Here is a 25067-nt window from a genome sequence, read left to right on the forward strand (position 1 = left end):
TTTTGTGTAAAAAAAAAAAAAAAAGGAAACATTTTCTTTTAAAATTTTTTTTGATGAATCACCTTAATTTCATGGTTTGTTTATATTGGTTAATTAATCAATGAGTTATCTATGAAGTTGAATTTTAAATATGACTTTTCATAATCTAAGGAAGAATTTTCATTGAATAATAATGTTTTAAGTTCCAGTCATCTCACCATGTTTAAGCAGGTGTTTAAATGAAGCTACTGTCCTAACTGCTTCAAGTGCAAAAGCCCCCTGGAGTGACTCTTGGCCAGAGGCCATCAGAACGTGGGCTTCTGGGTTCCCTTCCCCTACAATCTGGGCCAGTCCACTATTGACTGTGTTGTGTGTTGGACTTCCCAAACCAGAAACGAGACTGCTACATGAAAGCCAGTGAGCCAACCTAGACTTTTGCTTATTTCACCCCTGGATAGTATTGCACAAAGACATGAAAACTAGGGCAGATCAAATTTGGAGCCTAGCAGCCTCTGCTATTTGCCTTAAAGGACTGTTGACGCCTTTTAAAGAGGTGCTATAATTCAGTTTTGTGGCAGCCTTCTTTCCACTTTTTTTTGTATCTACCACTGACCTTTTTCCTAAGCAGTTGAGTGCCAATTCTTGGCATTTCTTAATTGTTAAAAGCAACATATAAAGGAGAAATATGAGTAATAAAACTTATATAATGCACGATTTTAAGCAGAATCCATCTATAAAATCATTCAGTCTTTCTAAAGTATGTGAATGGAATTTGTTTGCATAAATGTAATTCCACCAAAGGCTTCTAAACTGGGAACTAATTACACGATCTAATTTTGGCGCTTTCCCAAAGTTAATCTCTGAATTAGTTATCTTTTGCTTTTTCTTTTATGTGTCATCTTGCTTTTTCACATTTCATTAGGAATTAAAAACCAAGAGAGACGAAGTACAAGCTATTTATATTTTATCAAGTCTCAAGATAATGGAAAATATTCTAACTGCAGTTAGAACCACAGAAGAATCAGGTAATTTCTAAACCAATATTTTGGCAAGATGAAAGAACAAATAATTATGGGCAGCAATATCTTAAAACATTTTTTAAGTGATCCCAAGGAGGACAGTTATTGTACAGTTTTCATTTTTAATTGAAATGAACCTCTGTACCATGTGTGTTCGGCTGTGTGTGTGTGTGTGGTTCTGAGGGGCAGTAAATGGTATGTCAAGACATGAGTTCAAGCTCTGTTCCTTTACGTGCTGATTGACAGTGGGGAAGTCAGCTAATGTCTCTGAACTTCACTTTTCTCATCTAAAATTTGAGCTAACAATGCTTATTCATCTGATTCAAGGGCTTGTCATAAAATTAAAAGAAATAGTCTATGTGAAACTTTGCATTAATTATATATATAAGGTCCTAATAATGTAGTGGTGAATACTATTATTTTAGCAACAATTCAATATGAGATTTGGAGCCATTTATTGAACTCTACCAAATTTTGTCACATGTGAAAGTAAGGTTATTGTATAATGGATTGCGGGAATAGAAATGATAATTGCAGTATAACCTTGAGCATGGGTATATTAGTTATAACTTTTTTTTTTCAAGTAACATGAACTTCAAATAGTTGCAGCCAAAGTGGGAAGGTATTTATTCAAGGTCTCAAGTGTCTGGAAAGGGCCAGGGGATAGCTGAGCCTTCAAGGCCACTGGGGCTGGAAGCTGGATGCTAAAAGACTTGTCTTTTCTAACTGCATATTGTCCTTCTCCCACCCTGTGCACACGAGGCTGGACACACAGCCATGGCAACTCCTGTCCCCTCATCTCACAACTCTGCAACAGGAAAAAACACCTGGGCTAACGTGCCCACCTCCTCACCCAAGCCCTAAGCCCCGCCATGCCTGTTGTAAAGTCCCAGGAAAAGGCCCCAGCATCTGGGCTCAGGTCAGGGGCCAGGATGGGAGCTGTCATGAGCAGCCACCATCTGAACCCAATGGTGGGGACAAGAGAGAAGCACTCAGAGAAGAGCTGTGCTGTCCTCAGAGGAGAGGAAGGGCCCAAGCAGGCACAGCAAAAACTCATAGACTGCAGAAAGTCAAGTCCACTCCAAAGCCAGGGTTAGTAACCCCTCTGTTTCAATTTTAGGAAGCAGCACTATTTCAGAGAATTTCTTGTGTTTAAAATTGTGTTTATTTACTACCTGTTAAATCATGCATTAAGACTTACTTTGGAAGATCCCTGAAATTTTTAAAATTAAGAATTACAAAAGCCATTATTTACAATGTGCTCATAATTGGCTGTTGTAGAATACCACCAAAAGAAACAACAGATAAATAACAACCCAAGCACAGATCCTTCAAGGCTACATTAGTTTCAGTGCTCTGCCTCTTCTTTTAGGTCCCTTTGTGGACTTTCCCAAGGTTGAACAACCTTCCCTGGGGCCGGTGTCTGTCTGGCAATACTGTGCCTGCTGCGTGAAGATGTCCGTGACCCTAAGGTGGGGACTCACATCCCAGGCTTCAACTTGCTGGCCAGCCCCAGCTCTCTGCACTGGTTTGAGCGGGTGCTGTCCACTTGAATGGGTTCCACCCATCTCTCCCTGCCCAGCTGGGCCCATGGTTTCCTCAGGACCCCTCCAATCCTGTGCTCCCTCCTGTCTGCCCTGTGGACCCGCTCCTTCTTCCTCTGTGTGAACGTGCCCTCCCAGCATGTTTGCTGGCACTGCGCAGGCACAGCTCTGTACCTCTTTTCAAGTTGTTACATGTGTACATTTTGTCTCTCCAAAGGATTAAAACCTGAGTGAGTGCCATGTTTCTTTGCAGGAGCTGGCAGTGACCTTGGATGCTGCCAGAAGAAAGCATTTGGCACATCATTGTAAAGACAGAACTTTAAGCAAACACCTGGCCAACTTCAGTTCTCTGCCCCATTCCCATCTGAGTCCCTTTTCTGTTGGGGAACTGGGAATGTGTTTGCCTAGGTCTTGTCTCTGGGCCTGGGGCCTGGGGCCATGAGAGGACAGAGCACCTCCTGCCTCTGGTAGCAATAGGAAAGCTAGAGGATAAATGCTGAAAATAATACCCTGGGGTGAAGGCCAAGGTCATGGCCAGTGAGTGAGTCCAAACCATGTCATAAATTAAAGTAACTTGGAAAACTGGGAGCTGAGGTAGGGAGCCAAAATGAGTGGTGCTGAGCCACAGAGAAAGCCAAGGTCACACTGTCCAAGGTCATCTGAGCATTTCCAGTTGTGGGCTGTGGATGAGCCTGTCTCATTGGGGCAGGGGAAGCCGGAACCTTCAGACAGTAGCCAGAAGCTTGGGGGCTTATTTGCTAGGTCATTCCACATGCTCCCAGGGATTCCCTACTTTAACATTTAAAGCTCCTCCAGGAGATTCTACTCTGGTCACTCTAATCCCCCAAAGCCTTGACACCTATGGAGCCAATTCCAGTGTAACTGTATTACCTTCATCCAAATAGAAATTGCCCCCAACGTTCTACAAAATATCCAGAATCCAACAGCACAGAGAAAAAACAACAGCTAAGGAGCTAACACCATGAGGTGGAATGAACTTATCATGGCTTGTGGCTCTGCACGTGTGGAGGGGGATGTGACAGTCGCACACTTTATCTAACAGTCCACACACTTCCTCCTCTTCCCTCCTCTTCCTGTTGGGACATTTCATACTTGCCACATGCCATAAGATTCCAAAGGAAATCTGAGCCCTTTCTGACCCCCTAAATCAGAGTCCAGTTCCCAGGTGGGCTTTCTGTTACAGGTTTGATCATTGACCATACATCTTGAAAAATAAAACACTGAAAACCCCAAATACAGTTCTAATTACTTCTACAATGCCATTGTTCTATTAACTACCTACTCAGCTCCTACAAAGGCAAAACGATACTGGTGCCTGCTACTCAGAGTCTAAGTTGTTCAATCTTTTAAACTTTTTCTGATAGAAAGATGGAACACATACAGCTCTCCAAAGTTTGCATGTTTTTAATTTCAATTGATTGGTGATTACTCTTCCTGTACTATTCAGCTTTGAAATGACACAAGTTCAGGTGAAAAAAAGGTGGGGGAGGTAGGGAGAGGGAAGAATCCCTGTATCCCTCACCAGTCAGAACCACATCATTGGATGGAGACTCATGTTGGTGACAGGAGATGAAAAAAAATCCAGATGGCCCTTGAATGATCCAGAGCTGACCATAATTTTCATTCTCTGTGCTTTCTAATAGGAATCTAAAACCATTTTAGACTCTGGAGAACAACAACAACAACAACAAAATGTTTTATTAAAAAAAAAAAGAAAGAAAAGAAAAGCCTTCTTTATTCACAGCCTCATTGCCCAAGTAAAATTTATCACTTTTGTAAAACTTTTTATTTTCTGGTAGGAAAGTTCAAATCTGGTTCAGGATGAGGTTCCCTTCTTGTACCCAAGGATTTATACGTGCAATTTCTCTTGATATCAATTCCTTTCCTATGAAAACTTGAGTGTATCACTGAGATGGTGACAGCACAAGATCTTTTCCTATCTAGACCATAACAAGGGGGGAACTCGGGACATCCCTTTGCTATGCCACCAAGAGCTCCTAACATCCAATAAACATAGAGGGGGAAAACGACTCCTCTTCAGGCTTGCAGATTCAAGGAGAATAAAATGTGAGGTAAAGTGGAGATACAAGCAGTGCAGCAGTTGAGTTAAGAGAAGGTAAGTGGTCGCTGCGGCGCTGGCTGCCACAGCGATGCCAAGCACCAACCCTGCGCACTCCCAGAGTGTGAACTCCGGGATTCTGAATGCACTCTCACTTTGGTGACCAGGGGTAGGACATTTATATGCCTTATGGGTGACCAATAGTTTACTGTAAGTATCTTCTGGAAAAGGGAACATCCACCAAAAAGAGAGATGGCAATGTGCTGACATGCCAGCGCCACTGCCCTGGTGACGAGAGGCCTGAGGTCCAGCCCTGGTTTTGCCACTAAATACCCAAGCAACTTTGGCAGACCACTTCCTCTCCCTGGGTTTCCCTTTCCTTATTTTTGTAAGAATTTTCTCTGCAGAACTGTATTCTCTCTGACACCTCTTCAAGCTCCAAGATTCTATAATTATAGCAACCAATACCAGCAAGAATGTTAAGATTATTATTTGAGCAATTAGTTTCCAAATGTGAATTAAAGAATGGATTCCTATGGCACCATAAGCATGACTTTGGTATTGTTTTATCACATCACCTCTAGGAACATCCTGAGATAGAGCCTTAATCACATACCAATAAATTCCAGACAGCAGGGGAAATATCCTATTATAGGAACAAACTAGCAATTAGGAGAACTGATTTTTATCTTAACACGAAGAGCAATAATTTATCGAGCACCTACTGTGCCAGGCAGCGTATTAAACCCGTATGTGCATTTACTCTCTTAATCTTTGCAGCAGTCCTGGGAAGCTATTAGTAGCCATTTGCTGTGATGTGGACACAGTTTGAGTGTGTCTCCCCAGGGTTCATGTGCTGGGTGCTTGCTGGTCCCCAGTGTGGTGATGTTAAGAGGTGGAGCAACCTTGAAGAGGAGGTCCTGGTGGGAAGAAGGTAGGTCAGTTGGAGGTGCTGCCCTAGAAGGGATTAATATGGTTCTCCAGGTGCACACCTGTAATCCCAGCAGCTCCGGAGGCAGAGGCAGGAGGATTGAGAGTTCAAAGCCAGCCTCGCAAAAGCAAGGCACTATGCGACTCAGTGAGACCCTGTCTCTAAATGAAAAATATAAAATAGGGCTAAGGATGTGGCTCAGTGGTTGAGTGCCCCTGAGTTCCATCTCCAGTATCCAGGAAAAAAGAAAAAAAAAGTTCTCATGGGACACGGAGTCAATTCTCAAGAAAGGACTGTTGAAAACAGAGCAAGGCTGGTCCCTCCCCTGCTCTGCCTTCCTGTCTTGACACGTCACCCGTTGCTCTTGCACATGCTTCTGCCATGATGCCATTGCCAAAGGGCCTTCGCCCGAGCCCAGCAGCGCCAGTGCCTTGATCTGCAAGCTCCCAGTCTCCCAAACTGTGCACTAAATAAACCTCTTTGAGCTACCTGGCCTCAGGTGCTGCATTACTATAATGGAAAACAGGCAAACGCACCATTTTACAGGAGAGGAAACTAAGTCTCAGAATGAGTAAATTGACCTACGCCATGCAGCTCAAACTCAAAGCCTGACACAGGCTCTATACTGGTGTTCTTTCTCCTCTCTCTCTTTTCTTGGTGCTGGGGTTTAACCCAGAGGTGGTTTAGCCCTGAGCTACATCCTCAGTCCTTTTTATTTTTATATTTTGAGACAGGGTCTCACTAAGTTGCCGGGGCTGATCTGGAGCCCACAACCCTCCTGCCCAGCCTCCTGAGTCACGGGGATCACAGATGTGCTGCACCCACAGTCCAGACTGTCCTTGAATACTGCACTGCACTCTCTCACTCATTAGGAAAACCTAACACATTCACAACACCTCCTTCAGAGCAAGAACTTTGCTTTGCTCATAAAATCATCTGCCGCAGTCCGGCTGCAGCAAAATAACCGGGGGGTGACGAACAACTTGTGAACGTTGATACAGCAGGAGTAGGAGCCGTTTATTGCAGGACAGGAGCAGTATTTATACATTCCACACAGCTTATCTAATTAGCATAAACTAGATACATCAGTCAACCAATCAGGAATCTCTACACCTAATGGCTCGGTTTTGTTACTTCTCAAACCACTCCCTCTGACATTTTGCCAGGCACCATCCAGACTTGTTTACGAACTTTAACATTCCCCTGGCAAAATGCCAGGTGTTATTTTGACTTGTTTACAGACTCTAACATTTCCCCCTTTTGTTTAATTTAAATAATGACCATAGTGGTTTTTACAGAAACACCATAAATAACCTGCTACAAACAGAAAGGGAGGATACAAAATGCCACAATACCAAGCCACTTGATGGCTCCATGCAAGAAGCCCTTGGAAAAATTATACCAGCAATGACACTGTTAGCAAAGATACCGAGTTACAATTTGTTATAGATTACAGTTTGTTGTCTCAGTCCAGGTAAAGCAGTGTCTCAATAGATTAACTCACAGTCCAGGTAAGTTCTGCAAGCAGCTAGCTTAAATCACAGTCCAGATAAGTTCTGCAGGCAGCTAGCTTGATCCAAGTTTCGTCCGTTTCTCAGCCGAAGTCTCCTCCGGTTTTCAGCAACACTGGAAATTCTTCCACCTTGGTCTTTATTGGCACTGGGACGAAGGCAGGAACTCCGGATGGCTAAAGAAAATCCTGTAGCATTCTACTAAGAAAACAACCTTCTGAACAATTTAGTACATTATCTCAAGGTTTTTTTGCATTTGAAATAAGCATTAATAGTGCTCATTACTCATCAGCTTCCAGGTGTGGGAGAACCATTGTAGCTTAGTTATTGGCATTGAAAATGACCAAACATCAGGGACACCAGTAGCGTCTTCTGCTGGCTGTAGTGCCTGGGCAGCCCCAGATGGCCCTGGGGAGTGTCCCGGACTCAAACTGCTACTGGGCACAGGGAGCAAGAGCCTGCGAGACCATGCCTCCGGGTCAGGTCTAGATTTGGGGTCGGCGCAGTGGCGTCCCACTCCCCGGGTGGGAGGCGGGGAAGGGCCAGTCGCCGCCGCCTCTTGGAAAATCCTTGCTGCGCTGTGACCGGCTTGCACACTCGGCAGTCGCCTCTCCGCTTCATGCACCCTCTGGTAACGAAAAGTATTTAGTAATAGCCTTTTGCTGCAACTTTTTTTCTGATAATCCTTCTTCTTCTGAACTTTCTTTTTCTTTCTGACTAGAGTTCCTGGGCTTTTATCAACATATGCCCTAACTATTCTTGGTTCCACTGGGGTGCCTTCTTCCCTTAGTAATTTACTTCTCACCCCTTCCATATTTTCATCATAAAGACAATACAATACACTGAGACAAAACAAGACACAAACATACTGTATCAATCTTCTCCATTTTCTCGAAATGGTCATTTTTTCCTCTCGCCCTATCTGCCTAGGGACGAGCAGATTGCTCCCATCCTATCTATGGATGGGCAGCTTTTTTCGTCACTTAACCCCAAGTGTCCCGGGGCTCCCCGTACGGGCCACCATCTGCCGCAGTCCGGCTGCAGCAGAATAATCGGGGGGTGACGAACAACTTGTGAACGTTGATACAGCAGGAGTAGGAGCCGTTTATTGAAGGACAGGAGCAGTATTTATACATTCCACACAGCTTATCTAATTAGCATAAACTAGATACATCAGTCAACCAATCAGGAATCTCTACACCTAATGGCTCGGTTTTGTTACTTCTCAAACCACTCCCTCTGACATTTTGCCAGGCACCATCCAGACTTGTTTGCGAACTTTAACATTCCCCTGGCAAAATGCCAGGTGTTCTTTTGACTTGTTTACAGACTCTAACAATCATCTTGTGTGCTAAGAACAGGGCCTTCACAAAGATGGTTTCCATTCAAAGTTTGTTAAATGAACACTAACCACCTGTTGGCTGACAGGTCCCAAATCCTTGGTGTTTAGAACAGGGCTGTCCAGTAGAGTTCTCTGTGGTGGGAGAAATATTTTGTATCTGCATTGCCCAGTTGGTAGCCATTAGCCAGGTGTAGTTACTGAGCCCTTGTAATGTCATTAGTGTGACTGAGGAAATAAGTTTTAAATTTCATCTAATTTTGATATTTAAAGTTTAATAGCCCCACATAACTAGTGGCTACCATATCAGATAGCGTCTGTTAAATATGTGTAAAATGCTTGACCTGCCTTTGGAATTTGGGTTTACCTGTGAGAAAAGAGTCTCTCTGAGATTAACTGTCTTCCCAAGGAATCATAAACTGGAAGAACCATGACTTGGTTCTGACTTTTTTCAATATTACTCAAATTCATACTTTCTCCACCCCTTTCCTCACCACATTACAAAACAAACAAACAAAAAACAAGGATTAAGAACGCTTGTCTAATGAAGTCCTCAGCTGGGTTGGTACACACCTGTAATCCAAGTGACTTGGGAAGCTAAGACAGAAGGATCCCACGTTCAAGGCCAGCCTCAGAAATCGTGTCTCAACATTTTAAAAAGTGTAAAAGTGTAAAAGGGCTGGGGATGTAGCTTAATGGTTCAATCCCCAGTACCAAAAAAAAAAAAAAAAAAGGAGTCCTCGAAACAAAATCACATGAGAGCATCAGCTAGTCCCTCCCATCTCCCACCTTTGGGAATGGCTTCACCTAAAGAGCACACTCATCTTTAGAAATGGAACCCACTGTCCTGTGGGAGGGAGGGGAGCACTGAGGATTGAACCCACTGTCTTCTAACAAAAGCTCACCAGGTAAGAAATAGCACTGCCAAATGGAATATGCAGCCAATGCTCAGGTGCTGTGTACTGGAGTAGTGAGCTAAACACTTGTTCACGTTCAGTCTGCCTGAGTTGTAACACGTGCAGTAACAACAGGAAGAGGAACGCTGCTGACCCATCAGTGCACTCGAGGGTGAGAGTGATCGTGTGGGCAGCATATGGCCATGTTTCTCCAGCACCATTGCTCACTCTGTCTTCTCCAGCCTTCGGGGACTGTTGTCAGAGTCATGGGAGCCCCAGAGTGTTCACGAGGAGCTTGTGCAATGCAGGAAGTGGTCCCTAATTGCTGGCTCGTTTATTATTTTTATTCACACAGAAACTTTCTAGCAGTGTAGCCAGTTTCTAGATCCTTCTTTTCCAAGGTCGCCATTTTGAATTCTTTAACTTTCGGTGGGGACTTTGCTGTGTCTAGCAATGGCTACTTCCTTCAGGGTGAAGGTCCGTAAGTAATCACTGCTCACAAAGTGGCAGGGGTCTTCCTCATCCAGCCCAAGTCAGATCCTCCAGACACTTATTAAGGCCCTTCAGAGCTGATTAGAGGGAAATCACAGGCAGCATGTGCCTAATATAAAATATGCACAGTAACACCATCCTAATTAGATGTACATGTCTCTGAAGATATAAATAAATGCTTCCTTTTTGATATGTCTGATTTAATAGCCTAATAACAGGGGAACGTTGCTGAAATATAATTCAGGGGGTGAGGGAGAAATTAATAAACTCAAATATTTAAAGCTCAACAGCAATTAACAACACATTTAAAGCAAATTTCTGAATTTTAATTTTATTTATCCTTATCCAACCAGGACTGAGTCCGTTGTTCATCGTTAGTCTTTTGCACACCTGACAGGGTGCTTTGCCCTTGGCTCGGGAGGCACCATCACTTCCATGATACGGCGGCCGTAGACCATCGGAAGCCCCTGGAGCTGCCCCAGGCCTGGCCTCACATTCCCCTTCACCCTTCTGCTGCTCTCATCCCTTGGGAACTCAGTTCCTAGTCTTTGTGCTGCGTGTTTAATGGCGCATCGGCCTCTGTGGATCAGAATGCTGTTCTCTTTAGAGTCCCCGTGGTGCAGAGAATGTTCAGGTCGGTGACCTCTGGTGGGCAAGGGCACAGCGAGCCTGACCTCCTTCCTACTCACACCAAGGAGACAAACACATGGCCTCCAGGCATGGGTGGTGATTCAGTCTAGACCCCTCGTTTTTTAAAATACACATTTCTTAATATTTTAGTTATTCATCCAATTGTAGTTTGGCAGTAAAAGTTATTTTGCAGCAAGATCTTACATGTATATTAGCACATCAATCTTCACTCCTTCATTTTGCCTTTCCCATTTCTCCTGGTGGCTTTGTGAGAAGGCAGGACTTTGGTGTTCCGGGGTCAGGTTTGTTCAGCTCACAGTGAACAGCTGGGGAACTCTAATTCCTCAGGCTCACCTCGGACAGATTTTAACCTTGAGTTTCTCTCTTCACCTCAAACATGGAGACCTGACATCCTCCTGGGGTGGGAGGGGTGTAGTGGGCTCTGATGCTTGGGATTTCCCCCTCATACCTGCACCTAGTGGGACACAGGGTGGGAGCAGAGGGCAGGGCTCGCAACCACAAACACTTCAATGGAGAGTCTTGACGCTGGAAGGACACAGGGCTGGGAGAGAAGGCCACAAGAGCCAAGGTGGCTTTTCTAACACAATGCCTGATGTGAGCCTAGAAGGGAACAACCCAGAGAAAAGGAACTGGGGGGTAAGGAAGGTCGTGTGTGGTGTTAAGGAACTTTGCATTCCCCAAGGGAAATGCAGACAGGCTACTTATAAAAGGAAGAGGTTCATTTAGCTCACAGTTTTGGAGGTTCAAGGGCATGACACCTGTGTCGGCTGAGTTCTGTGAAGGCCCAAGGCAGGCAATGGGTAGGGGATGGTGGGGCACTTGTGGAGGAACTAGTCACTTCTCAAACAAGAGCAGGGGACAAAGAGACTAGCATCACACATCCTTTTGGGGACACATCCCTAGTGACTTAAGGACCTACCAGTAGCCCCCACCTCCACCTCCCCAAAGTTTCACCTCCTTTTTAAAGGACCACCTGGGGACCAAGCCTTCAGTCTCAGGGACTCTTGGTGGGCAAAAGCCATATTAAAACCATAGCGCGTGTAGAGGGCCAAGGTGGGGAACCCTGGAGTCCCCCTACGTCAAGGGCTGCACCTTCTGCCAGGAGCATTGTCCTTGCCTTCCTGTCCTTGTTCTTCCCTGAGGGCCACCCAGTGCCCCAGCACAGGAGCCATCAGCTACGTCTGTGCTACACGTTTCTGCACCATTGGCTTCATCCAGGGTCTCCCCAGTTACACACTCTCAGAGAACTTAGAACTGGGGATTCTGAGGTGCTCACCCCCTTGAGCCTTCTTCATAGGGGATGGAGACAGGAAGTAGGAACCTCTATGTGGGTGCCCATCGTCAGCTCTTCGACAGAGGCAAGGACAGCCAGGCTACAGAGAAAGAGGAAAATGCCACATGCAGAGAGAATGTGTGACAAGAGGCCAGCAGCTGCCTGGGCTGCGGGGCTTATCAGCATCCCACCCAGTGCTGGCCAGGCCTGCCGTGCTTCCGGCCCTCGGATACTATTTATCTGAAGAATAAACTCCCCTTTGTCTTTTGTTGACACTCACATAGATCATGATAATTGTAACGAAAGCAAGCTCTGAATAGCCATAATGACCAACAAGAGCCAGGGACATCTTGGGCGAGTCCAACAGATTGGAGAAAGCAGGGAACCAGAGAGGGATTAAGTCCATCACAGAAGATGCTCCAGAGGAGGACTGCTCCTCTTAGAAGCTGTGAGGAAGGCAGGGGACAGTATGTCCCTGGGCCAGGTGATCGGTCCCTGAGCTGTTCAACAGTGGGGTCCCCAGGCTATCCATCTGAGATGGTGCATTTGCTTCCTTGGGCTGCTGTGATAAATGACAGACTTGGTGGTTGACAATAGAAACTGAGTGTCTCACAGTTCTGGAGGGCAGAGCACCCACAGGGCTCTCCACTCCTGCCTCATCCAGCCTCTGCTGGCTGCAGCACCCCTTGACCTGTGGCCACAACATTCTCTGCCTCTGTTGCTGTGTGCCTTCTCTTTTTACCATCTCTCCTCTGAGTGTCTCTTACAAGGACCCTGGACATTGGATTTGAGGCCCACCTGGGTAATCCAGGATGATCTGATCTAAGGGGCATCTGTGAACCTGCTTTCCCCCGGGGGTCCTGGGTTGGTGGCGTCTTGTTGGGAGCACCTATCCAGTGCAGCGCCAACGACAAATGGCAGGGAGGGAAGACTTGGGATGTAACACGGGACTCCTGCATCTTTCCTGTTGCATCAGCCTTAATGTTTATTAATTCTCTCTTATTTAAATTTTCTCTTGAAACATAATGGACAGTTTATTTCTAGGGGAGTTTTTTGTACCAGTCAGTTATGCTGCTCAGTGAGACAGGTATTCAGGTTTCTCAGTGGGAGTTTGAGCCAAAGAATAAAGAATATGCTGAAGAATGCTTACAGCTGTTAGACCATGGGCAGCATGGACACCATCTGAGCTCCTGAGCAAGAGGGTTTGTTTCCTTCCAGGACATGGTGGTAGGTGAGGAAGAGGAGAAGGCAGGTCAGATGTAGCTGCTGAAGTAGGTTCAGGACTTGTAGGTTGGTGAGAAAACTCAGAAGACTCAGGGAAGATCAGGCAGAAACAGGTGATGTTCCAGTTGACAGGACCCGGTGGAAAATTAGGAGATTATTGTAAGCAGACGGAGTGGTGAATCAAGGGAAGGTGCATTAATTTTTTCCTATTGATCTTCTGCTTTTGCCAAGCTGCCTGAAGCCATAAAGATGTACAACAGCTACTGGAGTAGCTCAGAGAACTACGGAGAAGCTGAACAGTCCAGCTTGGAAACTCACAGAATCCCGAGTAGAGCCGGCCACTGAACTCTGCCACGTTCTGCAGCTCTGCCATCCCACACCCTGCCCCAGTCACGTCAGCGTGTCTTCCCAGGCAAGTTTCAGATTTCCCAGGGAGAACCTGACCCACCCAGACCTCGCACACAAGCTGACCCGCGGGGCTGGGTGGAGACATGGCTTCTGTGAATGTATTGGGGGCTAGAAAGTCATGCCAACTGGAATCAAGGACAGTGACACTCAAGAGCTAGGTGGGCAGGAGGGGACCAAAAGTGCAGGGCTTAAGCGACTGTACTGGGATTGGGAATGGGGCTTCAGACTGCAGGGACTAGAAACAGAAAAGGCTGGGGGAGCTGAGGAGCCATCTGGAGGTGGTATAGTGCAGGGTGGTGGCTCTCAAACTTTTTCATCTAAGGACCTCTCTGCACTCTTAAAAATTATTAAGGCCCCACAGAGGGAACTTTATCTATCAATGTTGACCTTATTAGAAATTAAGCCGGAGACGTTTTTAAGACACAGAACATATGTACACTCATTCCGTAGTTGTCGGAGTGATGGTGTCGCCTCTCTTCTGACAGCCTTGGACCACTCCCCTGCGTACTCCTGAGAGGGAGTGAAAAAGGCAAACGACATCTTAGTGTGATCAGGAATGAGCTGTGACCCTGGAGGACCTCAGGAAGGATTTTTCCCAGGGTTCCCAGATACACTTGGGAAATGATGGCACAGTTGTTCAGAACCTGGCCTCCAGGGCCAGACTGCAGCAGGGAGACAGCAGGTTTCTCAGGCAATGCCTCCATTTCTTCATAAAATGAGGCAGTAGTGGTGCCTTCCTGACAGGGCAGCTGAGAGGATAAGAGACAATTCACAGGAGGGTCCCTGAGCGAGCCCGGCACCTTGTGTGTCATCAGAACATACAATGTGGTTCTGATGTGTGTGGTTCTGCTCAGTCCTCGCATGACTGCCCCAAGGGCAGAGCCCAGACAGTCCGGGCCTTCAGATCCCAGGGCTGCTGAGTGAACAGCCTCAGCTCCAAAGGTCAACGCAGGGGCTCCTGGCTCCATGAGGGGTCCTCATGCTGAGTCCACCTCTATGAGAAGGCTCAGCCCCACCCAGGAGCCTGAGGGATCTCACGACCCTGGTGGATCTCCAAGGCTTTGATCTCAGGAGATACTGAAGTAACAGTCCTTGGAAATGAGATGCAGTCTGATATCTCAGCCAAGATGATTGTTAAAAAAAAAAAAATGTTTTTATGATATACATGACCTGAATTGCTGAGGTACCTCTTTCTTTGCCTTAATCAATAAAAATGTGAAATTGGGCCAATTTATGAATATTTCATACATGTAACAAATCTAACTTTTTAATGATCAAAAGTAATCAGTTCAGTGGAGTCTCCAGAACCCAGGAGGCAGGCCGGGTGGCGGGCACAAGCACACCACCCTAAGTGCTCAGTTCTGCTCCAACTGGCCCAAGGATGTCGGACCCAGCTCCCTCCAAGGAGAGCCAGTGCTCCTCGGAGGCTGGGATACACTGGACAGTCCCACCAGCAGGGCCTAGGAGCACGTGGTGCTGGCCAAACTCGCACACATGCAAATGATACCAGAGCCGTGCGCTCAGGCCAGGCAGACCCTCCATCAATACTGCCCTGATAGGATGTGTTCCTTACTTGAAGAGACCACAGTAGGATGAGAAGGTCATGTCCAGAGCATTACCTACATAAATAGGTAAACAAAGACATTCAGACAACAGGGTTGTATGAGCAAGGGGCACTTCCCTGTGTAACAGGGCAGGGTGGGGTTTGGCTGCCTGAGGTCCAGGAAGCGCCAACAGGCTTGCCTCCCTCCTGGTTTAGCTTTCTCCTCTTTTCTCCTGGGGACCCCACCCACCCACTCCCACACAGGGCTCTCAGGACATCTTACACTTTGGGGCTGTTCTTTCTCTCTGTGCCCATTGCCGTGGGCCAGTCCTCACAGAGCATTGGCAGTGTTTCCAGCACAGAGGCCCACAGAGTGGCCCCTGTTCATTCCCTGCTTTTTGAGCGCTATCTGCTGGCATGAGTTACCTTGAGGCCCATCCCTGCACAGCCGGAGAACCTAGAGCTGGAGGGCTGCAGAGGCCACCTCTTTCAGCTTCTTGGCAGACTGCAGAAAACAGATTTGGAGGAGGAAAGGACTTTCTCCATGGGCTAGGGAGTGAAGAACAAAGCACTTGCCCCCCCCCCGTGTGTGTGTGTGTGTGTGTGTGTGTATGTATGTGTGTATGTGTGTGTCTGTGTATGTGTGTGTTTCTTCCTCTCATCTGCCTTTTGCTCAACTATGGAAGTCTTGGGGCAGGTAGGGAAGATCCATGTCCAGAGCATTACCTACATAAATAGGAAAACAAATACATTTGGGAAGATAGGGACAGTATTTCTACTCTTGTAAGGCAAGCTGGTTTCTCTGCAGTCCTCTAGGTCTTGTGCCTGCTAATCCATAAGAAAGGGTTCTCTGAAGCCCAAGATGTTAGCTGATAAGGGATTCAGGAGATTTGTATAATAAGGGACTCTTAAAGGCCAAAATGGCTCTCAAGACTCAAAGGACTGAAGTTATGAAAGTGGAAAATTAAACTGTGCTGCTGAGTTCCCCTGGGCCTCCCTGAAGCCCAACACTGTGTTCTTTCTGTTTGGAGTGCAGGAGCCGGCCAGGACTCTGTTGATGACCTGGATCACACCTCTGTGTTACCAGTTCCCGGGAAGGCTCGCCCTGCTGTTAGGAGGCACAGGGTGTGAGAGCTCGGAGTCCAGAGCTTCTCGCTCAGGTTACTCTTGGGTTGAAGAGGCGAAGTGATTTTCTCCAGTCACACACCACTTAGTGTTGGAAGCAGAGCCTTTGGAAGCTCTGGTGTCTCAGACCAGAGCCCTCTATACCAGTGGACCCCATGCCTCTGACTATGTGGAGCACTTCAAAGTCAAAGCTGTCACCTTGGACCTCAAGGGCACCTGATCTTAACCAGGTATGATGGCATGACCTTAGCCAGGTATGATGGCATGCACCTGTGGTCCCAGCTACAGGGTAGGTTGAGGTGGGGGGAGGGGGTTGCCTGAGCTCAGAGTTTGGACGCCAGCCTGGGCAGATTCTAGACCCTGTAGCTAGGATAAGATAAGTACATAAAAAGATCAAAGGCACCCAACCATGAATCAGTCTTTGGTGATTCACTGCTGAATCAACCACTCTGATTTAGCCCTCAGTGTCAGTGGACACAAACACCCTCCTGCCCAAGCCATCCTCTGCCCAAAATTCTACAGGGTTTCTCTTGCCTATTCACATGTCTCGTCCTGTATTACACATGAGGGTCTGTCTCCCTGGAGTAATGATCTTGTTTAAACTTTTAGGGAAAAAAGACCACACCATTATGATAGTGCCCCCCTTATCTGCAGAGGTATATTTCAAATTACTCCATGAGAGCCTAAAACTGAGGACGGTACCAACATCTATATATACTATGTTTTTTCATATACATGCCTACCTATGGTATAGTTGGACTTACAAATTAGGCACAGTAAGAGATTAACAACAGCAACTAAAACTAAACAGAACAACATACCGTAATCAAAGCTTGTGCTTCAGGCCATTCTTAGGTAAAATAAGTTCCTTGAACTCAAGCATTTCAATACCAGGACTGATGGTCTGATAAGAAGTGACTACTAAGTGGATGGGCAGTGCTTCCATAGGGGTGTGCTAGACAACGGGGGACTCACGTTCGGGGCAGGATGGAGAGCTGCAGGGCCACGTTTCTTCAGACCACTCAGAACAACAGCAATAAACAACACAAACTTGTGAAACATTATTTCTTGAAACTTCCATTTAATATTTTCAGACTGCAGTTGACTGTAGGTAACCAAAACCATGGAAAATGAAACTCTGGTGAGGAGGGACTACTGTATTTTTATTTTAATTATGAAAAGAAGTAAAGCTTGATTGATCCTCTGAGATAACACAGGCACATGGCTCTTTCAGGCTACTGCCACCCAAAAGTTCAAGTTCCTCTAACATGGGCTATTTTAGGAAAGCTTAAGGAGCACAAGAAAAGGGCAAAACTTGGCTGGTGATGGTCAGCAAAGCCCTTCATGATTTGACCCTCACCTTCATCACCTCCCTGCGCTCAGGGGCTCAAGGCCCTGCTAGATGACCAGCGATGTCCCACGCAGCCTGTGTGTTTCTGTGCCCACTGCTCGTGGGCACATGGTTCCTGCTAACTTGGGGGTCTCCACTTGGGCATGATTGACATTAGGGGCTGGGTGAGTCTCTATTGGGGGCTTGTCCTGTCTATTGAAACCACATCCTTGCTGGTCTCCACTCACTTGAGGCCCAAATTGACCTCAAGTCATGACAATCAAAAAATGTCTCCAGTCACCACCACATGTCCCCTGGGGGAGGGGGAGCTGCAAATCGCCTAGTCAATACCCACTGTTTTAATGGAATGAACTTCTGGAGCCCCTCCATCTAGTGATCCTACTCCTTTCCTGGCTCAATCCAAACATCACCCCTCTGGGAAGCCTTCTGGAAGTGCCCAGGCAGAACTAGATGTCCTTGTTTCCACAGGACTTTGTAGATGTGCCCCAGTTCTGTGCTTATTCGTGGTGGTGCAATTGTTTGCTCTGCCCCATTAGACTATGAACTCCAGGAGGTCAAGGATTATGACTCTGAATCCACATTCTTAACTTCCCAGCACTCAGCCAACATCTGACATAGAAGGAACTGAGTAAATGTTGAATGAATGGGCCGTGTGCAACGTCAGGCTGACCCTCCCTGAGGAGTGACTCCTCCAAGACATGTCATGATTATTCTCAGTCACTGCCGGAAATGGTCTCAGCCTCGTGATCTCACTCAACCCTTGTTTGAATCATTTCTTTGCCAAAGGAATAACTCAGATTTTCATTTCTAGTCGCAGTGGTATTAGACTCCTGATAGAAACTGGGGAAACTGAGGCTCTGAGAGTTTCATTTGCAAACGTAGCCTACTGGTGGCCTTGGGAGTAGACACCAAGGCAGGTCAACTGAAAACCCCAGTTCCTGCCCTACCTTTAGATTCCAGATTTTTATTTTCAAGAGTGACTGTGAAAAAAGCAGCCATTTAAAGTCCGAACAGCTTCCATGTACATCAGCAAGGGCTGCTGATGCCCGGCTGCAATTTGTGACACTTCTTATCATTGCACCCAACATCAAATTCTACCAAAATATGGGAAAAATCATTTTGATGTTTCATTTGCATATCCAAGGATTGGAGGATGGTTTGTATAATCAAATTATGTCGAGTTGTAAAAGGGAGCATGGTTTAAATAGCTTACAAAATTACTTTGAAGATGCACATTAAAATCTAAAGAACCCATCGCCTTCAAGATCTTTACAAAAAGCTAAATGCTAATTGATTATGACAGCTTTGTCTTTACCACTGGCTGCAGTCAGTGTCACAGCCCGCATATCACTCTCTGCTCCCCTCCTCTTCCAGCCACATTCATTCCAAGCTCAAGTAACAGATGGAATTTTATGCATGACTGGCTTTCCCCCCTCTCCCCATAGTTGATCAAAAGGAGCAGCCTAGAAAAAAAAATAAAAACTAGAATTTGCTGAAATTCTGATTTCTTTCAGCAGTTTTATAGATTTTATAACTTATCTTTTATTGACTATGCAAGGTCTCTGGTCCCCAGCATCTGTTTGTTGCATCTGGGGAAAAAGATAAATTCCCCCTTTTTGATACCACCAAGCCAAAATTAACAGACAAACAGGAGTTAATAGAAAAGGAGAGAAATGTATCCCTGTCCATCCAGTGTCCTCTTTCCCAGTCTCTCTGTGGACAGGACAAAAGGAGGGAGAATACGGGGCTCTTCCTACTTGTCGGGTTTACTAGCTTAGGGGTAAACATCCTGAAGACGGGCGGAACCACCTAGAACAGGTCCTCTCCCAAGAGAAGACCTGGGAACTGGGGGGGACTTGGCCATGAGCATGGGTAAGGAGGCTACTTTGCATACATGGAAAAGAAAAGAAAAGAAACACCAATCTACACATCGTTTACAATTTCTTAGACTTAAAGAATTGTGCCTGGTCACCCAGAGACATGATTCCACATCATGGAGCTTCATTATAATAATGGCCCAGTCCTCCGACTTGTTTAAAACCTCAGCTGTTCGATCCAGCCTCTGCAGCTCCATAACTGTTTATAAGATTAATAGACTCTGATGCACAATTGACTCTCCCACCGGGAGGGGAAAAAAAGAGAATAATCAGAGGCCGCACAGAAGTAGCATCCCCATAAGGAGGTGGTGTCTGTCCCATTGAAGGGGTCAAGGGCAGGGGAGGATTGCTAGCACAGCAGAGGAAGAGTCCTGGGGAGCGGATGGGACACACCCCTGCCATTTAGTCTTTAGTGGGCAACTAAAAAACAGCCTGAGTGTCTTGGCAGGGTCATGCTCTGCAGCAGGGAGCAAGGTCAGAGCTGGAAGAGGCGGGACAGAGGATCGGGCGCCTACCACACGAGCGTGGAAGGCCAGGGAAGGGGAATCCTCAGAGGAACCGGAAGTGGTGGAGGCTCTGTGATGGGTGGTGTCAGTGGAACTCAGAAGGACAGTGTGTGTCCCTGGCTGCTCCTTCCCATTCTGGGGTTATGGGTCACAGAGTGTCATGCCAGGTCCCCCGGGTCTTTCAAAGAGAACATGAGCTGGTAAGGGTGGCAGGGCAGGCCTCAGAGTGTCACCTTGAAGGTTAAAGGAAATGAAGGACTTGGGTGAGTGGGGGGCAGAGCTGAGGCTCAGAGGCAGGCCCTGCTGACCACACAGAGCTGCAGAAGGGGTGTGCCTGGACCAGCAGAGCAGGGTGGGCGCCCTCACGCTGCAGACTTCCATTGGACACGGTCCCTGCATGCTTAGAGGGTCATTTTATAGAGCAGTCACTCGGGGGCCTGGCGACTTGAACACAGGACCAGGCCTGACCAAAAGGTGGGGTCAGCAGCAGACTGTCACGGCTAGCTGGCAGCACGCCCGCTCTCCTTTCACCCATGGCACCTCTCCTCTCGGCTTGTTCTAATGTTCCAGAAAAAGACCGGTCTCATGGGGGCGGGGGTTGGAGGAGCAAAATTAGAAGAAGAGATCGAAGCACAGAGGGCCTTCTTTTCTACCCCAAATAGTGAGAGACCCACACCCCACACATAAGGAAGAGAGATGGGAGCTGATCTTCCATGGTCATCAGATTTGGGCTCCTTCCTCTTTGCCGTAAATAACCGCTCTTAGCTGACATCTGCTGCTGCTTCCCCACTGCCTGGAAAGCGCAGAGTGATCGCAGAGATCAGGCTCTATCTCTGCTTCTGTTTTCCTTTGAACTGACCACCAAGTGACCCGGTGTGAAGGCAGGTCACGTCCTTGCTAGTGTGGCCAGAGTCACATATCTGCCTGAGGAAAGCCTGCTGCACCAGAGTGAAATCATGTCACAGGCTCCTGCGTGACATGGGGGTGCTCCACCATGAACCTTCTCCTGCAGATTCCTGTGAGACTTGGCACCTTTTTAGAAGTGCATTTTGCATCATGGATAGAAGAGGCCAGGGTCTCAGAGTTGGCTCTATCTGAAAGACCTCCTGGCCAGGTGAACTCCAGTTAGTCCTTTCTACCATTTCAGGGCCAGACAAGCAGAGAGTGCCCAACATCAGTTTATTGCCTTCTAAGAACCACTGGTCTTCTTCAGAGAAGGGAAGAGTCCTTGCTGCACCTGGGTCTGCCAAGCGCTAATCTGACATGGCAGCGAGGAGCAGTTCAGCCCAGGCTGTCTTCCACCTCACAGGTTCGGAATGCTGTCTGCTAGCACAGGAGTCAAACAATTCCCTGGCAGTAGATTGCTTTGCACTTAGAGGTCTACTAAGTAAATAGAAATGTAATTAACAGTGTGCTATGGTGGATGTATCAGGTGGAATTTCATTAGAGCAGAAAGAACTGAGAGAATCAGGAAGTCATTTTTTGTCCACTGTCTGATGAATCTTTCATGCTATCTTTCTCTAGGATGGGCACGTTATCTCTGCTTGTCTTCAAGAAGAGAAATTTCTGAACTTCCTATTATATCTTCTCTTTGATCAAGGGGAAAAGGAAAAAGAAAAGAAAAAATCTCGAGTGTCTAGAATCGGCCCCCAAATAAAGAATCCTTCTTACTTTTCCATCTAATGATTTTGGTCCTGAAACCTAACAGTGATTGTCCCTCTCTTTTGTGGTATTTGTGTTTTTATTTTTTTTCCAACTTTTAAATATCTGATTTTGAAACATGAACCAAACGTCTCATCATTTCCCCCTCCCTCCGGAAAATAAATGGCATCATGTCACTGAAACAGCAGGAAGAAACAGAATTGCATAGGAAGGAAATTTATGCTCAGTTGGAAAGATAAAAGGAGATTAAGGCATTTATTTTTAGCTGCCTTTTAAAAAATATATTTGAAAATACTAAATTCAATTTCACATGTCCAGAATGGTATAACCTAATTTTGGCATATTAATTAACAATGAAAGTAGTGTTTTGCCTCATACAAAGGAATAAAATAATTAACTTACTGAGGAAATGGGGTCATATGATTTTACTTTGAGAGGGTAATGAATGATATGGAGTAACTGTGACAAAAAGGTTTTGCAAAGCGACTCTGGCTGAGGCCTTCTTCGGAATTCTCTGTTAAGTACCTGAGGGAGAACCGGTTTCTCCCTCTCAGAACGTTCCTGTCTCCACTGGGGACGCGGCACACACTTTGGCCAGGTAGGGGTTTTCCTCAGAAGGAATGCTGGGAGGGGCAGGCGTGGCCTGCTTTTAAGGGTCCTCTGAGGCCCACCTACTCCTTGAATCAATAACCAGGTGGGCTTGTCAAGCACCAAGGTGCCTTCTATCCTGGAAGGAATTCCAACTTTGCGTATTTTACATATTTGGACCTTTGAACTTAGAATATTTTGTTGCACTTCACATAGCTTCCTTCCCTGGGGGGAATCCCTAGCCTTTCAAGTAGTTATTATAAAGCTGAGTGCATAAATATGCATGAGAGGTCATTATCACCACAAGATGATACTTAAAAGGTTCAAGTGTCTCTTACTAAGATTTTTCAACTTGTTCAGTGACATTAAATCAAAGTCTCCAGTTTTGGGGAGACTTTGCAGAACTTTGCCTTTGGTTGCTCTTTCCAGCTTTTAAGGAAAGGTAGTGCTTTGGGGACCTTGATGGTATGCGTGCGTGCGTGTGTGCACTCTTCCATCCATTCATTCATGCATTCTGCCGAGTAATGAGATATTTAATTACCTGTGTCCATGTTTAATGCAAAGTGTCATATGTTAGGGCATTGCAGTCAGAACTTGAAGACTTTCCAGATTTTAGGCCAGGAATTGAAGCACAGAGAGGGTAGGTGACTTTTCCCATATCTCATTGTGTCCTATAGTCAAGGCTGGACATCAGATCTTCCCCCTAGACTAGGCTTTGTCCAATGAGCCAGAGCTTCTGGAAGGTTTGAGATTCCAAAGTGTTGGGCCATCCTAGGACCATGCTATCAAAGAGTTGCCTTTGAACATAAGCCAGAATCGCTCCTTCAGTGTGGACATGCTACACAGTGTTGAGCGAATCTAGAAGGCTCTTGAACATGACATCACATTTAGAATCGGTTCAAGTCCAACCCTACGATTGCAACAAGTTTCCACTTGGAGAAGAGGAAATTTTTGCCTCTGGAATTAGTTATCCAGGTGGCCCTGAAGGAAGCAAGGCAAAGAAAACATAGAGCAGAGCTGAAAAGAGGAGGCCAGGCCACCCGTGCCCCCTGTGGGTGGGACTGACATGCAGGTGGCCCTCGGGTCTGACCACATTCTTAGTCCCAGATTAACACGGAGTCAAGAAAGTCTTTTTAATGTTCTCTTCCCAGAACCTCTCCCTGAGTCCCAGAACCCCTCCCTGAGTCCCAGGAAAAATTTTGGAAAAGGGCGCAGGTGGAGCCAAGGTGTCCACCCACCTGTCACACAGTGGGACAGACGTACCTGCAGTGTTTCATACACGGTGTTCCTGACCCGAAGGCTGGCCCTGCTGGGGGACATCGCAGTGGGAGGGAATGTGTGGAAGACAGAGTCAAGCTCTTCTTGAAGCCTGAGCCGGGGTGACAGTGCCCGCCCGCAGAGCCCTCAGGTGGGCGGTGTGTTGGGCCCTCCAAGCAGGGGTCCCTCGCCTTCTGGCTTGTTGTTACCCACAGCTGGCACATTCTGAGGTGGGTTTCTGTCCCATCCCATCCTTCAGACATGAGCTGAGACCATGGAGATCAGTGGAAAGGGCTGCGCAGGAGCCCAGCTTGGCTTTGAATATGTAGTAAAGTTGCCAACTTTTAGAGTAACCTGTGCTTTTACCATGACCAGAGTTTCAAAAGTATGCGCTTTGATCAACTTTCCCATCAATTCACTATTTTGTCCACCCTAGAAGGTCAAGAAGCCGGCAGACAGATAACAGAATGAACAAACTTCCCTAACGCAAGACTCTTCTTCCACATGAAGTTCCTGTCTTCCTCAAACCCTGGAATTTCAGAGTAAGGAAGGAGCTCTGAGGTCACTGATGTGTCCTCCCTCACTCATGGCCTTGGGCTAGTGTATGGACAGTCAATGCTAGAGGCCAGTGCAGACCTTCTCAGATGCAGAGAAAACCCATGAAGTGCACTGGCAGCCTCTAGGAGTCGAGGAGGACCAACCCCCACCATCTGGAGGTGGAGGAGTCGAGGAGGACCGACCCCACCATGTGGAAGTGGAGGAGTCTCCTGATGGCTTTCATGGTGGCTCTGGCTTGCTCCTTCTCCTTTGAGGAAATGACGTTCCCTGTGGCCAGTGTGTGCTTTCTGTTTGTGATTCTGCGTCCTTTATTCTTTATCTAAAATTTCTGCTCAGAAACACGATCCAGGTATTGGCCTGACATTTCTTCACAAATGATGTATGTTTATTAAATTGGGTCGTCACTCCTTGGACATAGATTCATTCACATTCTACAAAGTACCCTTCCTCATCTGCCCACCTGCTCCAGTGTTGAGTTCTTCATTCGGGCACACAGGCCAAGCTCCTGCGAGGTGCCAGGCCCAGGGCTAGACCCCCCAGGAACACTCTCTTGTGCTCCCTCTTGGCTTCCCGCCTTCCCTTCCCATCCCTCAGGAGCTCTTCTTATCTGTGCACCCCAAGGCACCCCCACAGAATATGATGTCCCATGACGGTGTCTTTCCTTGTGCAAACCAAATAGCGCTGGCCTCTGCTCCGAGCTCCTCCTGAACTCAGGCTGACATCACGTCTGCTCTCCCTCAGCCTTTTGGGCCTCTTTCTGGCACACGTTGAGAAGCACTGCTGTGCACCCAGGTTGGCCGTTCGGCCTCTTTCTCTGTGAGCTTTGAGTCCATTCATACTGTCCCCCTCACAGCTGCTGGAACTCCGTCCCCGGGGGGAGTCAGGTGTCGGCTGCTGTCTCCGTGGTTCAATCCGTTTTCCTTCTGCTAACAAAGATGTTAAAGAAACTGCACCCCAGCTTGGGAAAGGCGCTCAATTACATTCTAGCAAAGCAGCCCTGGTGCTGTCTTGTCTTAAATGGCAGATTCTTTTCTTAAAAACGTTTAGAGCTGGATGAAACCTTAGAAATCTCCTGGTTCAGTCTTTTTGTTTTTAGTGGGTTCAGAAATTAGGCCCGGAGAGGTCGGTGACTTGCCTGCTGTCCTGTAGGTCAGGCTTGAAATCTTGAACCCCTGCCTCAGTCTAGTGTGCTGGTCTCTTTTTAAGAATTATCTTTTAAGTTGAAGACACGTGTGAAATAACAAAAGCCACTC

General features: G+C 46.8%; 1 long non-coding RNA gene across 1 annotated transcript; it reads left to right on the plus strand.

Moving 5' to 3' along the window:
• The first annotated feature begins 15929 nt into the window (after window positions 1-15929).
• LOC125617610 lies at window positions 15930-21456 on the plus strand. The gene is made up of 2 exons (XR_007348670.1): window positions 15930-16245; window positions 21274-21456. It is a non-coding gene; the product is annotated as an uncharacterized LOC125617610 (long non-coding RNA).
• Window positions 21457-25067: the final 3611 nt, after the last annotated feature.

The sequence above is a fragment of the Marmota marmota genome, unplaced genomic scaffold, assembly GCF_001458135.2.
Source record: "Marmota marmota marmota unplaced genomic scaffold, marMar, whole genome shotgun sequence".
In the NCBI taxonomy this organism is placed as follows: Eukaryota; Metazoa; Chordata; class Mammalia; order Rodentia; family Sciuridae; genus Marmota; species Marmota marmota.